This window comes from Fragaria vesca, linkage group LG2, assembly GCF_000184155.1.
Source record: "Fragaria vesca subsp. vesca linkage group LG2, FraVesHawaii_1.0, whole genome shotgun sequence".
NCBI classification, from domain to species: Eukaryota; Viridiplantae; Streptophyta; class Magnoliopsida; order Rosales; family Rosaceae; genus Fragaria; species Fragaria vesca.
Window position 1 is genome coordinate 24,481,887 of NC_020492.1, and position 20,118 is coordinate 24,502,004.

The 20,118-nt window shown below is 39.4% G+C and overlaps 1 pseudogene across 1 annotated transcript; it reads left to right on the forward strand.

The window, feature by feature from the left end:
* The first annotated feature begins 344 nt into the window (after positions 1 to 344).
* Positions 345 to 8,385, forward strand: LOC101305636 (annotated as a pseudogene). The gene is made up of 25 exons (XR_184163.1): positions 345 to 533; positions 1,114 to 1,454; positions 1,579 to 1,699; positions 1,811 to 1,899; positions 1,983 to 2,067; positions 2,164 to 2,323; positions 2,422 to 2,498; positions 2,615 to 2,668; positions 2,798 to 2,888; positions 3,026 to 3,328; positions 3,414 to 3,695; positions 3,807 to 4,123; positions 4,214 to 4,374; positions 4,482 to 4,585; positions 4,678 to 4,834; positions 4,913 to 5,031; positions 5,102 to 5,236; positions 5,620 to 5,955; positions 6,106 to 6,399; positions 6,490 to 6,573; positions 6,663 to 6,796; positions 6,873 to 7,100; positions 7,210 to 7,381; positions 7,540 to 7,794; positions 7,907 to 8,385. The product of XR_184163.1 is annotated as a pleiotropic drug resistance protein 1-like (transcript).
* The last annotated feature ends 11,733 nt before the right edge of the window (positions 8,386 to 20,118 follow it).

A 20,118-nucleotide genomic window follows, 5' to 3' on the forward strand; every position in this document is an offset into this window, starting at 1 on the left:
TAGTTCTTATTGTCGGCCCTTTGAGTGTGTTATCTTTATAATGGTTAATATGCTGGCCTATTCCATTCAAAAAGATTACTTTCATATTGTACATCTACAAGTCTGGTTAATATTTTAGTTAATTTCATGCTCACATTTTCTTATTATAAAAGTTGCAATCCTTTGGGACATCTGAATTTTTTTTTGTCTGACTGAACAGTATCTCAGTCGCTAATTTAATGATTAATTTTTTTTGTTAATGCATGCTAATGCAATTTAGTAGTACTGCTCCCCTGTCATTGATATGTTATTCTCCTTAAACATTGATCTTATGACATAGTCAACGATACTACTGCCATGTTAACATGAACTGTCTTGTCTTTAGTGATGTTTTATCCCTAGTTTATTCTTTTGATCTTGGGAAATCAAAGAGATTTGAAATTGGCATCCGATTGGATCGATATCATGTAAATGAATACTACCTCGACACCAGTTTTGAGGTAAAACGTATCTCTATGGGGCATTATTGTATCACCAACTTGTGTGATCACAAGGTGAGCAAAAGGTGTTTTTCAGACAAGTAAAAGAAATTTGTTTTTAACCCCTGCATCTTACCGGACTTACGTGTGAAGAAAAATTCTTAGATCATCCACCAGCTACCACGCATGTCATCAGATCATCAATGTAAGTATGTAACCATGTAAGTATCTGTCTAATTGTCTTAGTTGGTATGCTAATAGGCTTTAGCTGGTTCATATAGAACTGCTAGTTGCTTATTTGAGTTATTTCTATTACCACAGGAGTTCTTAGTTTATTTAAAAAACACGAGGACTTTCCGCTCAATATTTCAGTTAATAATGACTTGCTTCAGCTATAAAATTAATGGGATGCAGCTTTCCTTGTTCATATGTTATGTTTCATGGCTGCAAGTGGGCACAATGAGCAGTTGTACACTACAAAATCTGTGTATGTATGCATATAAATTAAAGTCTGATAACAGTTTTCGTTTATATCAGACTCCCTCAATTTTATAACGACTTGCTTTCAGCACTAATATCCATGGAATGCTACTTTCTTGGATGAAAGTTACAGAAGAGCTTGGTGGGTTTTTGGTTTGTTATGAAGAATGTGTAGACCAGTGAAGGTTGCAGGGGTACAATACGAGTAGTAGTGCAAGTATGGTTGAGCAGTTTTGACATGTGGAGAAACGAGGATACTTCAATGGAAGCTTTCTCCAAGTCTTTTCGTGAAGAAGATGATGAAGAATCTCTCAATTGGGCTGCTATTGAGAGATTGCCTACCTTCTTACGCATAAGGAGAAGTATACTCGCTGATCAGGAGGAGGGTAAAGCCAGAGAAATTGATGTCAAGTATCTTGGGTTACTAGAGAGGAAGAATTTGTTGGAGAGGTTAGTGAAGATTGCAGAGGAAGATAATGAGAAGTTCCTGTTCAAGCTCAGGGACCGCATGAATAGGCAAGTAATCATCAATGGCTTACTTCATAAAACAAATAAATATGAAAAAAAAATTGTGTCTACATGTGTATGAAGAATTTAACTCTCTTGTTGTTCGTTTGAATTCAAACTATTCTAAACTCAGAGTTGGACTTGAATTTCCAACAACTGAAGTGCAGTTTGAGCATTTGAATGTTGAAGCAGAAGCTTATGTAGGAAGCAGGGCACTACCTACGATGTTCAACTTCTCCATTAATATGTTAGAGGTATCTAATTGCTTCATGTGCATGTTTAGTGATGGGGTCTTGCTTCTATAAGTTGCTCAGATATCTTTTCCTAGTTCATCACAATCTGTTATCCCTGTTTTCTCTCTGTAGGGGCTCTTGAACTGCATTCATCTTCTTCCTAGTAGAAAGAAACCATTGCCAATCTTACATGGTGTAAGTGGAATAATCAAGCCAAGAAGGTAATTAGACAATGCTGATGCAAGTTCATCAACATGGAGCATTCTCCAAACCTTTTCTCATATTAGTGGTCTGGTTTCTGCAGAATGACACTGCTTTTAGGTCCTCCAGGCTCCGGAAAAACCACATTGCTACTGGCATTGGCTGGAAAGCTTGGTAAAGATCTTAAAGTAAGTGTTCCTATAACACATAATATTAGACTATTAGTAGGCTATATCCTAGTGTTTTCACCTTGTGATTTGGTATCATTTCTCATAATAACATAGAGATCGGGAAGAGTTACATACAATGGACTCGGTATGGATGAATTTGTACCACAGAGGACAGCAGCTTACATTAGTCAATATGATATTCACATACCAGAGTTGACTGTTAGAGAAACTCTGGCTTTTTCAGCAAGATGTCAAGGGGTCGGACCACGTTATGGTTGGTTACAATTACCTGAAAGTTGGACTTTTATACTAATCTCGTCTGCAGAAAATTCTTAATCTGATCGAGTTAATTTGCTTTTGTGAAATTTCCAGAAATGTTAGTAGAACTATTAAGAAGGGAAAAGGCTGCAAATATTCTGCCAGATTCAGATCTTGATGTCTACATGAAGGTATATTAGAACAAGAAAGATTTAGATAATTTATACAAGTTTCGGCTATGTTTTATTTATATCATCATGTTTCTCTAAAGGAGCATTTTCATTTCAATGGCTCTTATATTTTGCAGGCAGCAGCACTGGAAGGACAGGAAACCACTGTGATTACTGATTATATACTCAAGGTACCTACTGCTCATCTGAGTAAATGCCTTGCATATAAAGATACATACAACTTTTATATCCTTCCTATTTATATGCTTAGAGAATTTGCAAATGTTGAGCTAATATATGTTATTGCTGATAATCTGCAGGTTTTGGGACTTGAAGTTTGCGCTGACACCATGGTAGGCGATCAAATGAGACGAGGCATATCTGGTGGCCAAAGAAAGCGACTCACCACAGGTAGAGCATAGAACATTAGAACTTGTAGATTGAACTTGAACCAGACCCGAAATTGTGCCACAGTTCTCTTACTCTATGATTTAAACAACATACTTGATTAGATGATTAAGCTGATATACTTCTAATAAAATGCTCAGGGGAAATGCTTGTTGGGCCAGCAAAGAGCACTTTTTATGGATGAGATATCAACTGGCTTGGACAGTTCAACAACATTTCAGATAGTAAATTCATTGAGACAGTCCATTCACATTCTCAATGGAACTGCTGTAATCTCTCTCCTGCAGCCCGCACCAGAAACTTATGATCTCTTTGATGATATAATTCTCCTCTCAGATGGGCATATTGTGTATCAAGGTCCTCGTGAAAATGTGCTTGAGTTCTTCCAGTACATAGGCTTCCAATGTCCCGAGAGGAAAGGAGTCGCTGATTTCCTCCAAGAAGTAGGTCACTTAGGCTTATATCCTAAAATTAATTTCATTGTTTTCACAAGAGAGATTGAACTGATTTATTTTGGTTCTATAACAGGTGACATCGTGGAAAGATCAGGAGCAATATTGGAGCAATAAAGATAAGCCTTATAGCTTTGTCACGTCCAAGGAATTTTCTGAAGCATTGCAGTCATTTCACATTGGTCAAAAACTCGGTGTTGAGCTTACTAGACCTTTTGACAAGTCTCGAGGAAACCCTGCGTCTTTGACTACTGAGAAGTATGGTGTTAGCAAGAACGAACTTTTTAAAGCTTGTATGTCTAGACATTATTTGCTTATGAAGAGGAACTCGATTGTCTACATTACCAGAATGACAATGGTAAGAAATTTCATCATTGAAAAGCTTTAATTAAGCACTGATGAGAAGTGAACATACATTTTCAACCTACAATATCATTCACTTTAAAACTTATATTGGTTTTGCTTTCAGTTCCTTATAACTGCTTTTGTGACAATGACACTATTCCTACGGACTGAGATGCACCGGGATACTGTAGATGATGGTGGCATATATATGGGAGCTATGTTCTTCACAATGGTGGTGATTATGTTCAATGGATTCTCAGAGCTTGCTATGACGATCATGAAACTTCCTGTGTTTTTCAAGCAAAGAGACCTGCTTTTCTATCCTGCTTGGGCAGACTCTTTACCAACCATGATTATAAGAATCCCCATGACCTTTGTGGAAGTTTCCATTTGGATGGCCATCACTTACTACGGTATTGGTTATGATCCAAGCATTGAAAGGTGAAAAGTAAAAATATTCTAGAAATTATATGTCGAATTTTTGGGTCAGAATCATCTCTTATGGATTTTGCTGAAAACTTGTAACTACAGATTCTGCAAGCAGTTCCTTTTACTCGTATGCATTAGCCAGATGGCAACTGGACTGTTCCGTTTGATAGGCGCATTAGGAAGGGACATGATGGTTGCATACACATTGGGATCTGTTGCCTTACTATGCGGTTTTGTTCTGGGTGGCTTTTTGTTATCACGAGGTGAATCATTCATAAGATTCAACCAGTGTAGTTATTTATAGTTTAATTTTTTTTCCTTTCAGTTAATATAAATATTGATGTTAATAAAATGACTCTTTGTGCTCCAGAGGAGATGAAGAATTGGTTGCTGTGGGGATATTGGCTCTCACCGATGACGTATGGAATGAATGCAATGGCTGTCAATGAATTTTTTGGAAAGAGTTGGAGACGTGTAAGCATCATTTTTCAAATCAAAATTAAGGCAAGAACAAGATGAGGTTAGAAAAATCTGGTAATTTAGCTAACTAGTATATGCTATTGTAGGTTCCCCCCAACTCAACAGAATCGTTGGGAGTTATGGTCTTAAAGGCTCGAGGGGTATCACCAGAAGCAAGTTGGTACTGGATTGGTGTAGTAGCTTTAATTGGATTTGTTGTTATGTTCAACTTCCTGTACACTCTGGCACTTCAGCTTCTCGAACGTAAGTAGCCACTCAGTCGTTATCTATTTCTTGGAACAGAAGTAATTAACATTCTCACAATCAACTCAAATCATGCAGCACTTGATAAGCCTCAGGCAGTATTGTCTAAAGATGTCTGGGCAATGAAACACGCTGTGAAAACTGGAGAGAGCATTGAGCTATCGGCAACAAGAAAGAACTCTACAGGTGGATTCATAATTCAAGCTCATTTTATGTTCGTCTCTACCTTGTGGATGTCCAGGGTCACTCAAGTTTCTATGGTGTAACAATGCAGGAGTAGGGAAAGAAGTTCTAGAGAACATGTCAGCCAATCGTTCCTTCAAGCAGCGAGGAATGATTCTTCCTTTCCAACCACTCTCGATCACATTTTCTGAAATCAGATATGCAATTGACATGCCACTGGTATAATGTTTGGTCATTTCTACTGATAAGCAGCTAGAATTTTTAGTTTTTTGCATTATTTACTATGAGCAGCTTGAATTGTTGATAGATAACTTGCTATATATAAATATAGCATCACGTAAATATGACACAAAATACTAATATACCAGGTTTCAATTGTTATGTTGTAACAACAATATTATTGCAGGATTATAAACTGTTTCCTATACATATATGCATGCAGGAAATGAAAGCTCAAGGAATCACTGAGCAACTTGAATTGTTATAAATATAGCATCACATAAATAAGACAAATACTTATACCAGGTTTCAATTGTTATGTTGTAAGTTGTAACAACAATATTATTGCAGGATTATAAACTGTTTCCTATACATGCATGCAGGAAATGAAAGCTCAAGGCATTACTGAGGATCGACTAGAACTTCTGAAGGGTGTGAGTGGTTCTTTCAGGCCTGGGGTCCTAACAGCTTTAATGGGTGTCAGTGGAGCTGGAAAGACTACTTTAATGGATGTTCTGGCAGGAAGGAAAACCGGTGGATATACTGAAGGAAACATTACCATTTCTGGATATCCAAAAAACCAAGAAACCTTTGCTCGCATATCAGGATATTGTGAGCAAACAGATATACACTCTCCACATGTTACGGTTTATGAGTCCTTGGTTTTTTCTGCATGGTCTTCGGTTGTCCCCTGAGGTTGATTCCCTAAACCAGTAAAGGTAGGTTCTTTCACCTTACTTTTGCTTTTGTTGGGGGTCAGATCTTGAAGCAAATGCTAGAACTAAATCAAAAATGCATACAACAACCATCAACTTCCATGATATGTTCNTAAAGTCTTTGACCATAAAATTTGCACATTGGTTTTGCAGATGTTATTGNGGGAAGTTCATGGAAACTTGTGGGAACTGACCCCGATAACGAGATGCACTTGTTGGATTGCTGGAGGTATGGTCTTTCAACTTGAGCAGCGTAAAAGGCTCACGATTGCAGTGGAGCTTGTTGCCAATCCATCCATAGTATTCATGGATGAGCCTACCTCTGGCCTTGATGCCAGGGCAGCAGCAATTGTAATGAGAACAGTGAGGAATACAGTGGACACCGGAAGAACTGTTGTCTGCACCATCCATCAGCCAAGTATTGATATAGTTGATGCTTTTGATGAGGTTTGAACCCTTTATAGGCTTTAGGATTTCACAATGTGCGTACGTTTTAATGTTAAAAGGACTAAGAAGTTTGAACTCCATTAATTGCAGATGTTCCTTCTGAAATGGGGTGGTGAGGCAATATATGTTGGCCCCTTAGGCTACCATTCTTCTGACTTGATCAAATACTTTGAGGTTAGGCTTCTGAATACAGGAAATCATCTGTCTGTGATATCTTAAACTCAAACTTTTTACTTAATATATATTCTCATGTTCCACTAAAGGGAATTAGCGGGGTTTCTAAGATGAAGAATGGTTACAATCCTGCAACTTGGATGTTGGAGGTTACTTCTGCAGTCCAAGAAGCTGCTCTGGGGATTAATTTCACAGACATATACAAGGAATCGGAAGCATACAGGTAGATCAAACATCCATTATATTTTAGTACAATAAGGAAACACTAATGTTTATCAGCTAACTATGTGAATGTTTAGGAGAAACAAGGCCTTGATCAACGAACTAAGTACGCCTCCACAAAATTCAAAAGACCTGTACTTCCCAACAAAATACTCGCAATCTTTTTATACCCAGTGCAAAGCGTGCCTGTGGAAGCAACATTTGTCTTACTGGAGAAACCCGCCATACAGTGCAGTTAGACTTCTTTCCACAACATTGATAGCTTTAGTATCCGGGACATTATTCTGGGGTCTTGGTTCCAGAAGGTACATGCACTGAAAAATAGGCAATACATTCTTGTGATTAGTCCTTAAAATGCTGCTGAAAATAGAAGTCTAATTCTATATCCTGGTTTAACGTCCCTATGGAATGCAGGCAAAAGAAGCAAGATCTTTTTAACGCAATGGGTGCTATGTATTCTGCTGTTCTGTTCATTGGGCCACGAAATGCCTCAACAGTGCAGCCAGTTGTAGGCATTGAGCGAATAGTCTTTTATAGAGAAAGAGCTGCCGGAATGTACTCTGCCTTGCCGTATGCCTTAGGACAGGTATGTCACATTGTAAAAATGCTTAATGAATCCAAGCCACCAATTTATGTACGCACTTGAACATTGAGTTGATGAACATGCATCATGCATGGAAGCAACCCACATACTGTTTTGTACTTTCACTTTGGTATCTCACCAATTTCCATTCGCCTTACCAGCTTGGCGTTGAGCTCCCATACACTTTGATCCAAGCCATCATATATGTGGTTATAGTGTACAGCATGATCGGATTTGAGTGGACGGTCAGCAAGTTCTTTTGGCAACTATTCTTCATGTTCTTCACTTACCTATACTATACTCTGTATGGCATGATGAGTGTGGTCATCACTCCCAACCTTGCCGTTTCCGCTGTAGTTTCCACGGCATTGAACCCACTGTGGAACGTTTTTTCAGGATATATCATTCCCAAATCAGTAAGTAACTAAGTATTACGTGTGGCAGATGATCATTATGCACGCTAATATGTTCACTTAACACATCAACCTATGAATCACAGTTCACAAACTTGTTGTTTCTTGGTGACAGAGAATTCCAATATGGTGGAGATGGTTCTACTGGTCATGCCCGGTCTCTTGGAGCTTGTACGGATTGATTGGTTCACAGTTCGCAGGCATTGAGGACAGGCTTGATTCCGGCGAAACCGTGGAAGCTTTTACCAGGAGTTATTTTGGGTACAGAGAAGACTTTCTCAATGTTGTTGCGATAGTGCTTGTAGCTATTTCAGTGCTCTTTGGATCCGTCTTTGCTTTTTCAATCAAAGCCTTTAATTTTCAGAAGAGATGAAAAGGTGGTATATAATCTGTATTCCTTGTAATGCAAATGATGCTTGATTTTATCTAATCGAAGTGTTGCTCAAGTCTATCATCGATCACAACATTACTTAGGGAGTACATGACTGCATTACAGCATATTTTTCCTTACTGTGAATAGGCTAACCATATTCAATTAGACCTATTGGCCAAGAAATTGTTTAGTAGAAACGTGATTAATAAGATAAGAATTGGACCAATACTTTGAGAGAAAAGAATAGGAGCATATAGCAGACAGCTGAACCTATTGGATCCTTTTCCCATGATCCTCTGCACCATATATTCTTGTACTCCTGTCATGTATTGTTAGGCACTTCATGCTCATTACCAAACTCTTGTCGTCGTACTTCTTTCTTTTTCTTTTCCTTTGCCTTTCAAGGTTTTTCTTTTCTGAGTTGACTGTTTCACTTTGGTTATTGGGTTAAATTGAAAAGGGTAACCTGTGATGCAATTGACACTTTGATCTTGTGAAAGGTCTAGGCCAAAAAAGGAAAAATAGATTCACAATCTTTTTGATTAAAATAGGTTTCTCAAACGAATAGAACATTTCACGGAGTGCTATACAAATATGAAAGACACACTTGATACCACTATCTTTTTAATTTCCTACGATCCACGACATCACATTGAGCTTGGACGAGTCTAGTGATAGTTGATGATGGAAAAATCCGCTATAAGTATTGAAGACTTACAAATCCAATATTTCATATTGAATGTTATGTTGCAATCCTCCAAGAGGACTCAACAATGTCGTGTGTCACATCCCAAGGGATTGACGATCTCAGTTCAATCCCGCGCTTCGGATTGAAAATGTATTAAGATCTTGTACTTCAGATAATAACATGCCATGTCATATTCTAGGGATGATGTGATTCTATACTTCGTTATTTATGGATTCAAACCATATATAAATAACAAAACTCGAAAATTTTCATTTCTTTGAAATTTTTCGAAATTGTACCAACGATTATATCAAGGTCTTTAGTAGGATCATGTAATTCCTTTATCATAAGTTCATAACCATTACTTGTCAATGCTCATGAAATTGCTATATCATAGCTATTTCGATTTCCTTTGTGATGCTCATGAAAGTACTTCATAGCAATTTTCTGAATTAGTGCTTTGTCGATCTACAACGATAACAAGGTTCATTAATTACTATGACCGACTTTGCCTCCGCCTCATGTCTACACATTGGCACGACCTCTCGGGCTTTGTGCCATGACCCACGTTGCCTTCACCACACACTGGAAGACTTTCCCATGTGCGCAAGTTAAATACATCCATTCCCTTATTCTTTAGGGGCATTTGGATCATGATTTTTCTGTGTCGTGTAAATTTAATCTTGCATGAAAGCTTAACATTGCTTTGTTGAAAATCATGGTAGTCGAATAAATGGACTCTTTGCCACTTGACTAGTAACTCAACGAGTAGAGTTGTGGACATTTGAAGAAACGCTCCATAAATACTTCCCACGGTACTTCGGGGTTTTACTTTTTGCACATATTTATGTTAAAGGCATTGGTTGATGTGACGCCTCAATCATATGAGCACTGGAGACTTTAATCTCGGTATTTAGGCTTCATAGCCTTGAGGTCTATAATTGTGCTGTAACACTTTCTAATGAAAGTTTCACATCGGAAACCCATATATGACATTCCTTGTGAATCCATGATGTTAAATTTCTAACAAATAGGTTGATAGCCAACTCAAAAAGAAAATTGATTAGTATCGATGTAAGACTACTAATTCCGAGCATTTAAGTCAAGTCAAAGATGCATTATGGGCACTTAATTCAATGTTTTGTTATGTAAGTACTTTATCACCAACAATGTCCTTACGTGAAGTTTCATTATCATGTTAATATGATATGTGGTTGTGAACTTGCTTTATCACCAACTAAAAATTCATCGCGATGATTACGTACTTACAATCAATAGTCGTGAAATCTTATCACGCTATATAGTACCTACAAACAAACAAGCAAGAGTAGGATAAAAGGAGAGAAAATCTCCCTTAGTTATTCAAGTTGAAATGAAATAACCTGAAAACTTTACCTCAAATACATGTTTATCTAAAAGTTAAGACCAGGGGGTCGATGTCCAAAATCGGTGGCCAGGAGGCGGATTCGGGGACAAAGGTCGAGGGCTAGAAGCCTAATTTTAGGGCTCGGTCGCCGGAAAAATTTAAATAAGGACTAGAATTTTTTGAGTGGTGGTTGCTATCAGCTCAAGAGCGTGCTAATAACGTGTTGAAGGAGAAACACTAAAAGTAAAGAGACAACCAAGTAGATTGAAGAACTATCTTTTACTCATTGATAGGAGCTTCCATTATATAGAGGATTACATAATACGTTTTAGGTACGTAGAAGGAAATATAATCATATTCTATCTGGTAAACCTATCACTACATGAAATTGTAATTCCTATTCCTAATTAGACCAAGGCACACAAAGTAAGTTATCCTATAACAAGATGAGAATTATGAGATTTTTGTGAGATTTATCGATCCATTTAAAAGGTATAAATTAAAGAGGTCAAACATTACACAATAGTTCATCCTATGAAGGGCCCGTCAAGATCGAGCTATCGACAAATTCCCAATACCTGAACCTAGAATTCTAAGTAAGGCAGTCATGGATATTAGCTATGCACCTAAAAAAACAAGTAACCAATGACATTGCTAAGTCAAACAAAAAGAGAATTGAAACACTTATATAACTTAATCATAATGCTTATGGAGCTCCCTACACATAATTAGAGCACATGCACCAATGAGGTGAAAAATGGGTTGGATAAAAGATTGGACCAAAAACAGCTTCCACTCATGATGAATTAGATTGGGCTAGACGTAGGTCCTACATGGGACACACATGACCGGGGTAATAGGTGGGTTAATTCTCATCCCAACGATTAGTCTGGACCAATTCGATTGTGGACCCACAATCACATGAATTTGCACATAGAATCAAATATGTTTTCCCTTTTCAATTAATTTTCTTTGTGTGGTGTTGTTTGTTTTAATATAGTACTCGTAAGTGCACGAACCAATTATAGAATAAAAAGTGTAAGCACGAGGTCGTTCCCTCCATGGATTGATTAAAACAATTTACTATGTCAATTATACTACACCTAATGAAATAAACACACTGATTTTATGATGTTGATGAATGAAAACATAAAACTAAAGTAATAAAACTGAAATTAAAGACAAGAGAACAATGAAATTTCTAAGAGTTGAAACATAGATTATGAAGATGCTAAAGCATTGAATCCACCACCTAATACTTCTACCCTGGCCTCCTCTCTAGTTGATAACAATTGAAGTCCCTAGATTGCATGCTAAAAATTTCCGTACATAAGCCTTATTGATCCCGGACATATGCCAAAGTTCTTCTAAACAATGAATTTTAACTTATTAATCCCGTATAGAACTTAAGTAGTCAAACTATAATCTACTTCATGTTATGATCAAGTTTAAGTAAAACATGTTCGACTCCATTAAGCACAAAAGAATTAGGAAATCATGTAAACAAGAATATCGACTATGATCAAGCACTTGTATTCTTAACTTACAACTCTCTAATCACAAGATTAAAATAATCTTTTGGAACCCTAGAAAACATCTACTCTCGATCAAGCCTCATGTTTTTAAACTGTTTCTGCATAATCCCGAGGACTACGTAGAATCACGGTGGAACAGACAATCATGTACAAGAGACACAAGGACATATAGTGGTTCACCATGCCATCGGAGGACATGACTATGTCCACTTAAGATTCCACTATATATCATGGCCAATATGCCTTTGGTATTACAAGAGCTCTCCAAGATGGAGTGATTGGCATCCATCCTTTCTACATATGGGAAGCCTTCTTTTTATAGTTAAGAAATGTTCCCTCTTATTACATGTTACCAATGTGGGACAAAGTATACTTAACTATTATGAATGTGTCTTCTTATGGAGCTTGGAGGAACACTTTCCCAATGTGGTACGGATGATATTTCACCATGGAGAGGTAGCCTGGATGTTGGTCTACTGGAAGTATGTCGGGGGCGGGGCCCTGCGTGGCTGGAAAACGGTCTACGAGGTCGTTGCTTATGCTTGCGGTATATCTACATACAACATGTTCCCCCAACTCCCGAGTAAGAGGACCATTTTACTTGGAGAGTTATAAATAAATGGTATGCCGTCAAGCATAAGTAACGACCGAGTAACGGCATACACCCCATGTCCCCCCAACTCTCTAAGGAAGAATGTTCTCTTACTCGAAATTATTTCCCTCTTCCCCTTTCTCACGATTTTCTTCTCTTTTTGAAGGGAGTGACAAGATTCACTATGTCCCCCAAGTCTTGCTCGGGTGTTTTTCCATTTTTGGCACATAGGTGTTATCCCCGGTGTTGCTTTCTATTTGCTATACTACCGATGAATTTGGTACTTGGGCGGGTAGTGCTCAATGTGATTCTCGGGTCTTGCTTGTTGATATTCTCTACTTTTGATGCATTGGTCTTGTTCTTTTTACACATGGGTGTTACTCGGGTGTTGTCTTTACTTGCTTATTCCGGGTCTTACTTTTTTTTGATATACATCGTGATTTTTAAGTTCGTCAATAAGACAAAAAATGTCCCTCCCAACCCCCGGCCTAAAAAATTATTCGGCTGGGTGAGGAGAATTACTCGGTCGAGCGAGGTGTTTGCATGTTTCCAATGGCAAGGTACCGTTGGTTCCCCTTCTACGACCATCCGGATGTTACGTTTTTCCACGAAAAAAGGTAGCGAGCCTTTTTCATATCCTGTGTTACCACTTGAGTGACGGGGTGTTAACGGCGCCTGTGGTTTATTAAGCCACTTGCTCCGTTTTTAAAGGGATGATATAATCTCGGTGAAACTCACCCGAGGTGGATTGCCTATCTCGATGGAATGCTTATCTCGGTGGAATGCCTATCCCGCTTGGTGTTACTCGGGATTTCAATAACTTATGCCTCTCGGTGGATTACATATCCCTCTTGGTGTTACTCGGGATTTTCAATAACTTATACCTTTCGGTCGATTACCTATCCCTCTCGGTGTTACTCGGGATTTCAATAACTTACGCCTTTTGGTGAAATGCTGATCTTGGTGGAATGCCAATCTCGATGGAATGCTAATTTCGATGGATTGCCTATCTCTCTCTTGCTTAATACTTTCTTGCAAGCTTGCCGAGTCCAATCTTGGAGACTTGGAACTCCTTATAACCCAACGGTGTTTCCAATCTAATCATGAAGACTTAGACTCCCATATCCTGATTGTGTTTCCAATCCAATCGTGAAGACTTGGAACTCCCTTTGCAACGTCCGGGAGGCAAAATAAGATATCAATATAGAGTATGTACATTTCCCTCAAACAAATTTGAATGGACAATAGTGATCATGGACTGCCCGTATTAGTTACAACAATGGTATGGCGATGATATCGTGTTTTAATTGTGGAACATAATCACCAAAAATTTTCCAATTGTAACTTGGAGTGCCTCATTGGTGTCATACTAGTAGTATGCCATAACCTGCATGCATACTTCCCCAAACTCATATCAGATTGCCATAGTGTCTTATCACTTGCATGCATACTTCCACAAATTCATATAAGATATTGTTGTATGTAATGGTGAAATAAACTGCATGAGTCAAGACCCACCCCGAATTTTATCCTGAAACCTGAAGTAAGTCTTGCGGGGTTCACCTCCAAGGAAAATTTACTGAAAAATTCGGCAGAACCTCCCTTGAAAATAGACAACCCTAACCTAAAAAATTCGAAAATAACACTCCTATAACAACATAAAACCATCCTCAACTCCTGGAGCCACCCGCTCCCCACATCGCAACCACCACAATAAGACAATACAACCATCTTCCAATCCATCACATAAATATCCAATTAAAAATAACAAACTTCAACATTTAAATATTCCAAATTTAAATCTAAGATTTAGCACACAACCGAACTAATATACGTTATCCTCAAGGTAATCAGAGCCGCTAAAACTAAAGGAAGCAAGAAAATACGCTGGTAGGTTAACAGGTAACCTACTGGTGAAAGGTGATGGAGAAATGGGTAACTACGCCTTGCCTCTTACTAGTGTCAACCCAAACTCTGCAGACTGGACATTTATAAAACGAAGGGCCCAGGGGAAAACATTCGAAAATATTAGAGTGAGTGGACAAAAACAAATTTAACAAAAATAATTATGCATTCCCAATTTAATTTCCATAGAAAAATGCTGCATGCGACAATTCAAAAGCGCTCAACTCATACACTGACAATTTAATGACTAGCTCCGGCTAATCTCCAAAATTTAATAAAATAGAGCCTCTCAGGCTAAATTATATATAAACATATACATGTATGTATTTACATTCGTCAGATTCTTTGTATGAATTCTATGAAATAATTAAGAAAGATAGAAATTCATACAAGGCTACGACGCTGGCGTCTAACGCTCACGTCGCGCCATAATGAAATTTTCCCTCATTATAACGGAACTAGACGGATGTATATACGTGCAGATCCCCTATATGAAATCCTAGACGAAAATATAAGAAAGTAGTTTTCATATAGGGCCAAGACGCCTGTGTCTAACGCTCACGTCATAATGGAATTTACCTCAGTATGACGGAACAAGCACGTATGGCTAGCTAGCATTTATTATACATGCTATCCTCACAATATCCACATACATATTTACTGAAAATCTCATTTCGGTAAGTCTCAAAAATAATGAAAATTGCCAAATATCTGAAAAATAATAAATCTCAGCAGAAGGATAACTGATCAACAACATAATGCATCACATGCTTTTAAATTAAAACAAAGTCCACTCACAAATTAGGCCTAAGCCTGATGTCGATCCGAGACCTCTTCTGCTCGAGTCTCCTCACGTCCTATTCCAAATATATAATTAATTTCCCAACTAAAAATCCAATATTTATACAAAATAGACAAACTTAAACGTGAGTCATAACCATGCTCATCATTGCCTGACTTCGATATTCCTAATTCGATACGGTCCACACCTCAACACCAAAACCAGCAACCTTATTTACTACCTTCCATAGATTAAACAACTTTAATCAAACTGCCGGATTCTATCCTAATTAACCGCCAAAATATCAAACTTTGGAAAAATCCTAAACCTATCCAAAACTCCTTCAAAAATTCCAAACTTCACATCATTATACTCCTCTTAAAAATACACATTTAAAACCATGAAAATCCCCTAAACAGCAGCGGCGGTCGGAGGCCTATTCCGGCGACCTCCAATGCCTACCAAATTTTAAAAGTATCTTCCTCTCAACCCACTCTATAACTTTCCTAACTAGCACCAACACTAATTCCGAGCCTAACTAGGTCAATTGAACAAAAACATAGAATTGAGCCTTAGAACTTCCACTCAACATTTCTCCTTACCTAGCTCAAGAGGGAGTGGCTCCTTTTGAGGGATTACTGCACGGGAGGAGGGATTTCAAACGAGCCAAGTAGCTCCGGCTATGGCAGCCGGAGGAGGGAGTTTCGGCGAGAAGACAGGCGGCCCCCTTGGGCGAGTTTCTTCCCGATCGGCAGCACTAGGGGTCTGGTCACCTACCCAGAAATGGAGAGGAGGATACAACAGACTGAATGTGACCGGAGCGGCGGTCTCAGGCGGCCAGACGGTGACGGACGGGCGAGAAGAAAATCCGATAGGGAGAGGGCTCGGGGAGAGAGTCGGGTGGAAGAGAAAAAGAAGAGAGAAGAGAAATGATTTTTGGGCCTCCCATCACCAAACCGGTCCAACATCCTAATACCCACACCAATTAACAACTCAACTCCACAAATAACACCACAAAAATAATACCCTACTAAAAAATTACCTTTTACTAGCTAAAATTTACCATTTTTACCGTCATCACATTTTTCTCCTATGAATAATCCTCCGAAACAATCGTCCCCCGCAACCTCGCTAGGGACCATTTAAACTATAAACTCATTTACGAAGACGGCAAAACTCTTATTAATCCCAACTTAGTAAATAAGGTAAAAATTTAAGAGTCGGGATGTGACAGCATGTGCATGAGCAGTGTGTTCTCATCTTATCAATACGTGGTACCAAATTAACATACGTACTACCACATCGTGCATATAAAGATAGCTAGTAGAACCTATCACAAATATTTCTGTAAGCATGCTGATAAGAATCCAAGCTGAGAAGATATCATGCATACGTGAAGCATGCTTTGAGGTTCATAAAAGGCGATCAAATGAGGGACTTATCTGTGAAAATAGTTGCCAAATGGGTGCACAGAGGAGGTACGGTAGTGTAGACTTTTATGTTAGTATCCCGTAGAGTAAAATCATGTTGCGTGGTGTTGTATCTCTGGCCTGCCCCTTCTTTTTTTTTTTTTTTGGCGAAAGCCACCGAGACTCGATGATTACCAATTTTTCCCACTACTGCATGTGGATTAGACCGTGAGGCATCAAGCCTTCATCATTATACCAGAGAGTTGTTTTTCTGACCAAGATGGGATCAACAGGTCACACACATGCCTCATGAAGTTAGCTCCTGGGCAGTGCTTGACCAGTTAGCTGCAATCGGTAACTGGGTTAGCGAGATCAACTAGCTCCCGGGGTGTTCAAGAAAGGAGACACGTTTTCCCGGTGACATTTACCAACAAGATAACGGAGCTGTCGGGCATGCTGACCAAGGCGAGAAACTCAAAGCTAGATTTTCGGTGTTCTAGCTCCCTCTCGTTGATGAAACCAACGGGTATAGTTGTTTCTGGCTTGAACTCCGGTCATCGGATCTGTGAACTGTCCCCACCGGGCCACCTGTCAAATCAATGGGTTGTCAAATTGATAAAGGCTTGGTGAGTAACTCCTTTGGGAGTAGGAGGCCGGAGGCCCGTCCGGATGATCCCGGTGGCTTGCGCTCTACGGAATAGTGTACAAATCAACTTCTCGGTGCGTATAGCAACTCTCTAGGGGCCTATCTTTTGCTTTTCCTTTAGTTACAAAGTCTTCTTGTTGCTGCCCCTCATATGAGTTCCCGGGCATGACCTTTTTTTTTTTTTTCTTAAGACTCTTATTTTCCCAGATGTCCTCATCATGAACGCTCTAGCCATGGAAAAAGCAAAGCTATAGAGAAGAACTAGTCCTTGATCACAACCATTCACTCAAATCTCTGTCAAATCTCTTTTCTTTGTCCATAGGTGGAGCTTTTTGGAAACTCAATTTTATGTTTGAGATGCTTCGATTTGGTGCCATCAGTAGGGACCAATTTTGGGTACGGGCCGGATAGCACATCCTTGTAAAATTCCTCTTGGAGATCCATGCTTTTCACGAGAGATACGAGTCTCCAAGATGCATGGTAAATACCCAATATAAGTCTGGTGTTTTTTTTTCATCTCGTTGACATAGACCTTTAGACCAAACGGCCAGTGAGTGATGGGTTCCCGCATGGCTTCTCCGGTACCTCAGTAGATCATTGAATGCGATGGACACAAATACTTCATCAATCCTCCCGGTGATCCTACAAGAGAGCCCCTTGCCCTTTCTATTGCCATACCGGCCGATCGGTGGTGCCTGCCCGAGAACTATCGCCTGAAGAGCTCGACGAATCCGAAGCGAGCAGCGGGAGGAGTGGGTCGTCACTGGCGAAGCTCCCGGCCGACATGACTAATCTATCTTGGCGATTGCGTGAACTCCGGGTCCCGTTGAATCATCTCCAGGTGATGGCTGGAGGCGCCGGTCGCAAGCCGTGATCGTTTGGCCTTGGTGACAACCCGAAGATAAAGAAAACCTAGGCAGGTCATCCAATCCCCTTGGTGGCTTAGGCCTGCATATTGCCTCCTGATGGGTTAGACCCGAGCAATGCCTCATGATGGGTAGGGCCGGATGGCTTAGGCTTGCATACTGGATACCTTGGGCTGACCTCCTTGCATGAGCTTACTGGTAGAGCAACAAGACTTTTAGTACTGGTTCCCACAGACGGCGTCAAATGTTTCTGCATAATCCCGTGGACTATGTAGAATCACGGTGGAACAGACAATCATGTACAAGAGACGCAAGGACATATAGTGGTCCACCATGCCATCAGAGGACATGGCTACGTCCACTTAAGATTCCACTATATATCATGGCCAATATGCCTTTGGTGTTACAAGAGCTCTCTAAGATGGAGTGATTGGCATCCATCCTTTCTACATATGGGAAGCCTTTTTTTTATAGTTAAAGAATGTTCCCTCTTATTACATGGTACCAATGTGGGACAAAATGCACATAACTATTATCAAGGTGTCTTCTTGTGGAGCTTGGAGGAACACTTTCCCGATGTGGTACGGATGATATTTCACCATGGCGAGGTAGTCTGGATGTCGGTCTACCGGAAGTATGTCGGGGGCAGGGCCCTTCGTGGCTGAAAAATGGTCTACGAGGTCGTTGCTTATGTTTGCGGTATATCTATATACAACACAAACCAAATAACTAATAAACAAAACCTAGGTCTTATTCATCCCGAGCAAAGATTTTGAATAAAAGTTCTATTGAAACAATGATTGAGAATTTAACATAGCAATCCATGAATTCAAAAGCAAATCAACTAAAGAAATAGAGTAATCATACTAGGGGCTTCATCTCAGCCCTAGCTAGAAGTTTAGAAATCCATAGACAAAAAAAACATGACTAAAAATAAAGATAGCATGGAAGAAACAATAGAAGAGATAGGAACTCGGGTTGAGCGATGGTGAGGTTATGTTCTTCTTTTTCTTCTCTGCCAATATTGTTGCGTCTCTGTTTTGTTTTAACGTCCTTTAGGGTTTTACTTTTATTCCTCTTGAAATCCCAATTGATTTGAGCTTTTCGGACTCTCTTTGTCCAATATGGAATAGTTTTCTTCTCTCCAAATAACACAAGGTTATTATCGTCAATGCAAGAGTAACCTTCCAAATATGTGGACACGTTCAGCCTCTTTCCTTGTAGTATTAAGATTGATGGACTTAGGCTTCATAAATTGGAATCATGAGAAGAAACACAAAATTCGTCCAAATCTGCCTCCACGTGCTGTGTTCAATCAAATATTCATAACTTGCTCTAGAAAAATGAAAATCCACTTCCGTAAAATTCTTCAGAAAGCTAACATCCGTAGCTTTCCAACGGTGTATGGCTCCCCTCCAGATTCCTTGTGAGCATGTATAGTTTAATCCTCAAAGTTGATGCACAGCAGGGCAGTTTCTGGATCACTCGGGATAGAAAACACCTTTGCAATCCTCAGTTCGACTTTTAGCTCCAAATTCTCTTTTTCTCCAACTTGACCTACAAAACATAAAAACCAATTAAATGACTCACAGACAAGAACTAAACATATAATCCTGCATTTAAGGGTATAGAAATACGAAAGTTCTTCAGTGCACCATGGTTCAAGTGAACTAGTAGTCACTCACCAATCACAATCATCCATTTAATTCAGTCAACTACGTGACACTAACATCGATATTAACACCGTAAAAAAAAATTGAGACAAAGAAAACACAATTAATATGGTAAACACACTTAAGGCTAGAGTAAATGTAAAGCTAGGGTAATAATAATAAATAAATAAAAAAAGAAAGACTTAGTCCGCCGTTGTCAGCACCCATCTCCAACAAGGACCTCGACTCTTGCGGATTCCACTTCCACCTCCATCGCACCACCGCCGACTGCAACATCGACCACCTTAGCAAGATCCTCATTGCCGTCGGGTTCCCCAAGCGCGATTACACGCACGAAGATCAGATTTTTTTCTACCCGGATCGTCGACTCGTTGACCCACAACCACAACCCGAGGGTTTCTTTTCTCCGGTAGGGCATTTCCGCGGCAGACCATTGCCACTGCCGTTAGATTCTTTTTGCCATATACTTCGACCGGCTACTCTCTCTCTCTCT